The following is an 8,397-nucleotide window of genomic DNA, read 5'->3' as shown; positions in this document are numbered from 1 at the left end:
GGACTCAGTCAGGGTGTTAAGGTAGTTCAAAGAGGCTTTCACATGTGAGTAGACACCAAATAAACATACAGAAGAAATGCATGTGGCCTGAGCACCTGAGTCTGCATTTATGTGCATAGAGAGGTGTTAACCAAGTTGAACTCAAGTCCTAAAATAAATACTTTTGCATCTTTCGGCAGGTTTCATATGCAGTGAAATATGAACGTTGGGATTCGTTTCTCTTTTTCTTCTGGAATGAACAATATGGCTGTCTGAATGCAATATTAATCAATAACTAATTTCATAGTTGGACAACTGTTTTTAATGACTTTGTACTTTTGATGCATTGTTACAAAAGGCTTCAGATCATTCCCATAAGAACTTGTCAGGGAAAGGGCAAATTCATTTACTTGTCATCATGTGAGAGCCAAAAGGCTCATTAGGCTAATTAGGAAGAGACTCATCTGGGTTTTTGCTCATTCAAACACAGCAAAATCCTCTTATTTCTGAACCTATAAAGGGAATCCAAAGTAGATATCAAAATACAGACTCTATGAATGGAAGTATGGCAGGTCTAAGCTATCAGGCATAATGGTCTTCTGATTCTGTTTGAGGTAGAAGAATTCATTACTTGCTGTAAACCCACTGAGATCTATATCTCCTTGGAAAATCCTCTGGTCCTGGAGGAAATTAGCCTGTTACTTGTGTGAGAGAGAGAAAGCGAAAACCCCTTTTTTCTGGTACAGCTGTGACTGTACCAGATGTGAGTGAAATACCCACCTCCAACACCTGCAGGACAATAGCCACTGAGAGCAAAGCTGAATTAGGAAACAGGTTTGGATAGACAGCCAAGTAAGATGCTTAGCTATGAACATGGATAGCTTTACTCAGCTGAGTTACATGCATATGGCATCCAAATGCACATTCCCAACCATCTGTCACGGTACCTTCTACTCCAGTGGTTTTCAACCTGTGATCCATGGATCCCTGGTGGTCTGCAGACTATGTCTAGGGGGTCCATGAAAGATAACTATGAAAAGTATGTGAATACCCACACTTATAATTCAAAGGACTGCACAGCGGTTTGAAATTTCCAGATGGGTCCATACCTCCTTTCACAACTTTTTTAGGGCTCTGCAAATGAAAAAAGGTTGAAAACCATTGTTTTACTCTACAAAGAACAAATGTAGGGCTAGTTCAGTAGTCTGCAATTCTCCCCTCCAGCAGCTGCAGGAAATTATTTTATTGGTTTAGTAAGCACATTTTCTTCCCATTGAGTCTGTTCAAATCCACTATTATGTTAGGGGCCACTATGCTGCTGAAGAGTTATCTTTAGGATATGATACTAAATTGGAGTTGTAAGTCCCAACATGCTTTTGCTATTATAAAAAAGGAGGTTGATTTAATGTCAAATTTTGCCAATTTCCCTTTTCTCTTCCACTTAAAGTTCTCCTTCATTTCATATCTTAAAATTTATGTCACTTAATACATAAGCAGCTGTCATGTTAAGGCCCCGAGGTGGCCAAATTTTAATGATGAAGTGCATTGTACTGCAGTCCTCTTGTGAAGTTGATCTTGTTATCCAAATGACCAACAGGTGTTTATCAAAGAGGCAGAACATACTAGGGGGCTCATAATGTCAATAGCAAGTAGTGCTGGAATCGCACAGCTTTTAGCTGTAGTCATTTTTTATTGTCATGGGGTATCCCTTGGGCTACTTCTTCCTTTTCTTTCATTTCAGATTTTGGCCTCCACTGTAATTAATTAAATAGCATCTTTCTGTAGCCAGTAACTTAATCATTCAGTGACACCTGCCTAAAGCGATCAAACTTGATCACAAGAAAGGCAAAAGGTATATTTTTTTTAACAGCTTTGATTTGGTGTGTAGGACTCCAGCAACACCACTGCCCTTTATTTTTGTGGATAGGAAGCTTTGGTCTGAAGAGCTATCTATCTAGCATAGTTGGCCAAGCTGTCAGCTATCCTCGCCGAATCTAGAGGACTCCATGTCAAGATCCCTTTGGCATCAGCTAAGCAGTCCTGCATTAAGTCCATGACAGAGAAGCACGGTCCCAACAAGGCTTAATTTCACTTGCTTTTGAATCTCCTGGAGAACATTCTCTGATCCATTCTTTCAGGATTGTCTACTCAGCTTTCCTCCTCTGACCCGGCTCCTTCTAGTTTACACAACAGACTTACACTAACACGAGTCCTAGTTTTTTCTTTTGTCTGATTTTACTCTGTCCCATTCTCTCTTCTGATAAGTTGGCCAGTGATACCTATGGTGGGGTCTTTCTTCTAGCCATTGAACATACAGATTGGCTGACAATATATCTAGGTACATTGGCCTGGAGCTAAGGATCCATTCTCTTTCATGGAGAATTTGGCTCTTTCTTACTGAATTAGAACAAAACTAAGTTTCAAAACACTGAAATCCTTCACTCCAAATGGACTTGCCTTTCTTCTCCCACTTACAGTCTTTAGTTCGATTCCTATCAACGACCCAACAAGGGGGAGCTGTTGCAAATAGAATAAAGGTGGTATAGGAGACCCGGGACCAGAAAGATCTCCATTCCTCTACCATGCCCTTAACAACAAGACTTTAGTGTTCAGTTCTGTCACTGGGAACACAACAGGAAAGGATGGACATATATAGCAGCCCTCACTAGCAAATAGGAGCAGGAAAGTTCATCAGGCCCTAGTTTTCTTTGTGTCTTTTAGGAAAGTATCTGCTTCTTATATATCTCAATGTGACTGTGAGACTCAGCTAGAAAAATGCAATATAACTTTGGGAGGAGTGGGGTACTGAATTCATTGAAATGTGCAGATTTTTGTAGGATCAAATCTATTTGAGAATTCAAGTTCAATTTGGTGAAAAATTTTAGGCAAAGACTGCAAGGAGGAATTCAGAAAGTTAAAATATTGTTTTTAACATTTTGTAAAAAAAAGAAAAGCATTTTGTAAAAAAAAAGGGGGGGGTTTCCAGGTATTGTCTCAAAATTAAGGGAAAAAAAAATTTGTAAAAATATTGTGTAAAATACAAAATACAAATGTGCAGATTTTTGTGGGATCAAAACTATCTGAGAATTCAAGTTCAATTTGGTGAAGAATTTTAGGCAAAGAAGGCAGGGATGAATTCAGAAAGTTAAAATATTGTTTTTAACATTTTGTAAAAAAAAAATAATGTTTCCGGCTATTGTCTCAAAATTAAGCTTTGCCTTCTAAACAGATCTGGCTTCATTTTTTACAAAGGAATAAATAGGGTGTTAAATATCACAACATAGAATCATAGAATTGTAGAAGTCGGGTGGGAAGGGACCTTGTAGATCTTCAAGTCTGACACCCCGCCTGGGCAGGAGAAAAACAAGGCTCAAATGACTCCAGCCAGGTAGGCCTCAAGCTTCTTCTTAAAGACCCCCAGGGTAGGAGCCAGCACCACTTCCCTAGGAAGTTGGTTCCAGATCCTAGCCGCCCTGACCGTGAAGTAGTTCTTGCGGATGTCTAATCTAAACCTACTCTCCAAACATGAAAATGAAATTTTTTGTTTCAGGTTAAATGAAATGTTTTAAGTCAATCCAAAGATTTATTTTATTTTATTTTATTAAGTATGGCCACTGAACCAGACAATCCATTAATTGTGCCTCTCTAGACACAAGTAGTTCTGACATTGATGACTCTATCAGGGCCATGAGAATGGTGTCCTTTAAATATGATTAAAAGAAAATGCTTTTCTCTCTATTCCACCCTCCCCATCCTTTTGGTTTAAATGAATGTGCAGCTTTATTGTTCGAGGGCAAGAAAAGTTAATGGAAACACAAGAGCTAAGACTGATAAATGTCTTTGCAATGTTTTTGGGGGAAATCTAGCAACAAAGGCAACTCATGATGAGAGCTGGACCCAGTGAAATACTAAACCTGAGTGAGATGCATCCAGGTGACCATTCTAAAGCAGTTGCATCCACTGCAGCATCAATGCTTGCCATAATTATCGGCACGCCATAGTAGCTTTATAGTGTAGACTGGTATTGGCCAGTTAGATAAAATCATTCATTATTCTAGTCCAAATTCTTCCTATAAGTTAGTGGAGATAGTTACAGTGTTCATGAAAAGAGTTTGGCAAGTTTAAATCCAATTTCTGATGCTCTTATTGCAAAGAAAAAAATCACAACCCTGCTGTATTATATTAACAAAGGCTAAAAACAGAATGGGTTATGGATGCCAACTTCAGTTCTCACCCCTCAAGCGTGTTGAACAAGCATGTCACGTTGGTATGGGATCATGGGGAGGTTATATAGCAATGCCTGTATATCATTGGTTCTGTGGACAGAGAATTTTGGTTTCTAAGACTATCAACCTGGCACCATTTATCAGCACTAAATTCTTGTGTTTCTTTCTTTTCTTCATAAATGGAATGAAATGCTTCTGTCTGCTATTCATATGCAAATTCTGCATCTTTAAACATTTGCTCTTCCCTCTTGGTACTTTGGGGTATTAAAAAAGTTTAAAGAAGATGAATAGACAAAAAATAAATATCTTTCCGAGCCTTTATAACATGATAATAAAAAGTCCCTGCTTCTGGAGTTTGGGTCTGAAGAACCCATGAAGATAAAAAAGTAAAACTTTACCTCTACTTGGGTATTTTTTCTCTCTCTCCCTGTCTCTCTCCTTCTCTGTCTCTCTCTCTCTCTCACTCTCTCACATTTTACATAAACTATTGGTGATGGACTGAACAATAAAGCTTATAACAAAGAAATCAATATATATTATTGTGTGCAAGTTAAACACAATATTGGAGAGTTTACAATCAAACGAGGCAAGGAATAATCTTCCTTATTTAAGACAAAAAAATCAGAATTGGAATTCCTGTATTCCTATATATTTTCTTCTTGTTCTCTGTTTTGTTTTGGCAAGTTTCTAGGGCTTATATTCTGAAGTCTTATTTTGGAGACCATACTACAGAGAAATAGGATAGTATCCCCTTCAATATTTTGTGGCCCATCTAATCATGCTTTTACCATGTTCTGTGTATAGCATCTAGAAACCAGGCAGAGCTGTGGTACATATGTCCCTAGGCCTGGATTATTGTAAACATTAATAAGTAGTTATCTGGGCCCTAACTCTGCCTTGTGTGTTTTGTTCACCTTCTTTATGTAAAAATCAATTGACACAGCAAGGATCACAGGAATTGTCCTGTTGGATTAGACCAGTGATACTATAAGGCCAGTGGTCATCAGGTCTAGATGAAAGCCCAATCTTATTCTTTAGTCCTAATTCATGATATTGTATGATGGACAGCAAAATCTCAGCTTTCATTTAAAAAAAGAAATGATATTTCTTGGACTCACAGTTTGGAAGAAAAGCCTGAAAACTTGGGCGGCATGTAATGGACGTGATGATGTTTACCTGAATCAGCACAGGGCCCACAACAGTATCTCTGAGAGGCAAGAGGTTCCATATGCCATTTAATGGGTCATTGTCTCTGAAACCTACCACTATGGGAGGACCCTAGACTAAGCACAGACATTCAAAAAGCCTGAGCCTGAATTGATTCAATCTTTGCAGGTTAGTCTAACCTGCGTAGACTGAGCCAATTTGCAAGTGAACAGACATTCATTTTTGATTCTGGAAATGCAGGCACATGCCTGCAGTGGTTCAGGCTAGAAGCCAGGGGGTGAGGGAAGCTGATGGGGGGAAGCGCACTGGGGAGTGTGGCCAGGCCCCAGCAGACCACAAAGTCCCTGGCTTGAAGGGACCCCAGTGAGGGTATGTCTGGAGGGGGAAGGGGGAAGCAGCCCTTGCCAGGTTTGCCCCTGTGACAGGGGGGTGGGAGGTGGCCAGACACCAACCTAGGCAGCACCTCAGGCAAAGTGGGGCCAGAGAGAGGGACTAAACTTACCTGTCTCCCCTCTGTCCCACTGGCATGGGGACCCCAGTTGGGGTCTGCCCATGTTTCCACCCTGCTGGCTGCTCGCACAGTGTGGGGCATAGCCAGAGCCAACCCAGGCAACAGCCTCAGACAAAGGGGTAGTATGGAAGGGGATTGAACTATCCTGTCTACCCTCTCAGGGACAGGAATGGGGACCTCAGCTGGGGTCTGGCTAGCTTTCTGCACCACTGGCTGCTCACTTGATGGGGGCATGGCCAGAACAGGCCAGTATGGCCCTGCCATCCAGGGCTGAGGCTGGGGGGCTTATCCAGGCCAGCCCACGGGTACTGCTGAGGGTGCATATAGAGCGGGCCTGCAGTTGTGGTTTGAGCTAGGCCCCCGGGGGGTTGTGTACCTGGATTGCTCCCAGCTCCTTGCACCCAGGCCAGGCTGAGGTTTCACGGAGCTGCACCCAGCTGGGAAGGGCCCTGGCCCCACAGCCTGGCCCAGGCGAGTCCAGTCCTGCTCTCTACCTACCTCACCTAGGTCTGAGTGGGGCTGGTTGTGGGTGGTGCTGAGGGTGGTCATGGAGGGGTTGGCCCAGTCCAGGCTGGGCTGGGGTGGCAGAGCCAGCCAACTGAGGTTCCATGACAGCCCAATCCAGCCTTGCCTGGGCATGAGGACATGTCCTCAGCAGCACCCACAGGCTGGCCTGGCCCAGCCCCCCAACCCCAACCCCAGCCTCAGCCTCAGCCTCAGCCTCAGCTGTGGGCAAGGGTGGATGGCAAGGCCATACTGGCCAGGTTTGGCCATGCCCCCACCCCTGCTGCTGTAGCAGTGTGGTGGGGAGGACCCTGACAGGGGCTGCTCTGCCCTAGCCAGACAAATCCTGACCATGGTCCCCCAGGAGAGAGGGGAGGGAGTGGGAATAAACCCCCCTCTGCCCCTTCACCTTAGGGAGCCATTCTGGGGCAGTGTTAGGCCATGCCTCCACTACTGTTCTGGCTAGAGAGCAGAGGGGCAGGCCCAGCCATGCTCTCTGAAGCAGACAGCACAGCCCGGCCCAGGACTGAAAAACTTGCTGGATGCTGGGGGACTCCGGTTTAACTTAAACCAGGAAGAAGCACATGGCAGGTTTTCACTGTAGGTAGATGTCAGAATTCTACAGGAGTGAGATTGCTCAGGACCTCTCACACAAAGTCCTCTGCTTGGTGGAATGAGGCTCTTTTTCTTTATCTGAGGTGGAGGGTAGAAATATGGTGGGGGTCTTAAATGACTATGCAGCGAGCACTGGATTCTGCCTGCGTTTCCCTCCTTACTTTTGTTTTCCATTTTATCTATTTAGACTATGTGCTCCTTGGTGCAGGGACTCTTTCCTACTGTGCACTTGACCCAGTGGGCATCATAGAGTTTAGCTCAGGTTTAAGATCATGAATCCTGTAGTATTTTATGTAATTAACTGAAAGGGTGTTAGTGCATGAAACAGATGCATCTTTGGGTATTTGTGACACCCAAACTAACATATCCAAATGCCTTCCAAGATTCATTGCCTTGAGTAGGCTAGGTGATGGTGGTGTGTGTATATGTGGAGAGAATGTTGCTGCCAATATAAAACTGTGTCAACAGCATTTCCTGAGGATATTTTAGTTTGCAGATTCAGTGCCTTTGCAGGCTACAGTCAGACTGACACAATAGACTCTTAATGACTTCTTGGGGACCTTATTGTCTTTTTTTTCTATACACTGCTTATTAATGTGGCCTCATGGATGCAAGAGCCAATAATGATTTCAAAAAGGTCATTGTGGTCCAAAGCTTCTGTATGTAGGGCTTGAGAATAAGCTGAATGAATACTTTCCAGCTAGTCTATGACACAATAGAATGTAATCACTCTAACAGGGTAAGGATCTTATATTTAGAGCATCTTTTCATCCAAGGCACGCTGTAGACAGTACAGACCAATTATCTTAATTCCAGCTTCTATATTTGGCAGGGCCAAGGGGAGGAGAAATGTCTTTGCCATTGAGTTTGGGGCAAGGTGGTGACAAAAAGGAGAAAGGCAGCTATCTGGCACAAACCTGTCCCTCTCCAACTATCTTTCATTGACTTATGTGTGCTAGTACTAGAAGAGCACAGCGTTCTGGAAAATATAGATGTGCAGCCTGTCAGAGGCCTGTTCTCATCAAGGCTAGGGAAAGACATTCAAAAAGCCTGAGCCTGAATTGATTTAATCTTTGCAGATTAGTCTAACCTGGGTAGGGTAAACTGTAACCATAAAGATGCTCCCTCTGGACTGAAAAAATTCAGGCACGTGCCTGCAGTGGCTCAAGCTAGAAGTGGGGTGGGGCGCTAGAGAAGCTCTCCCTTCCCTCTCCACAGTGCTGAGAGGGGATGCGGGGGCGGGTTGTGGCCAGGCCCCAGCAGGACATTCTGGGATTAGGGAAGGGTCCCCCCACCCCAGCAGGGACTGTTTATCACTCCTAACTCAGTGTTTATCAACCCACTAAGAAAACAAAGCCTCTCTCCATTAGTTCAAGCTCTTCTTAAACAGCTTTC

Source organism: Crocodylus siamensis, chromosome 11, assembly GCF_052110815.1.
Source record: "Crocodylus siamensis isolate JL-2025a chromosome 11, ASM5211081v1, whole genome shotgun sequence".
In the NCBI taxonomy this organism is placed as follows: domain Eukaryota; kingdom Metazoa; phylum Chordata; order Crocodylia; family Crocodylidae; genus Crocodylus; species Crocodylus siamensis.
The sequence above is the reverse complement of the archived record's forward strand: the minus strand, read 5'-3'. Positions refer to the sequence as shown.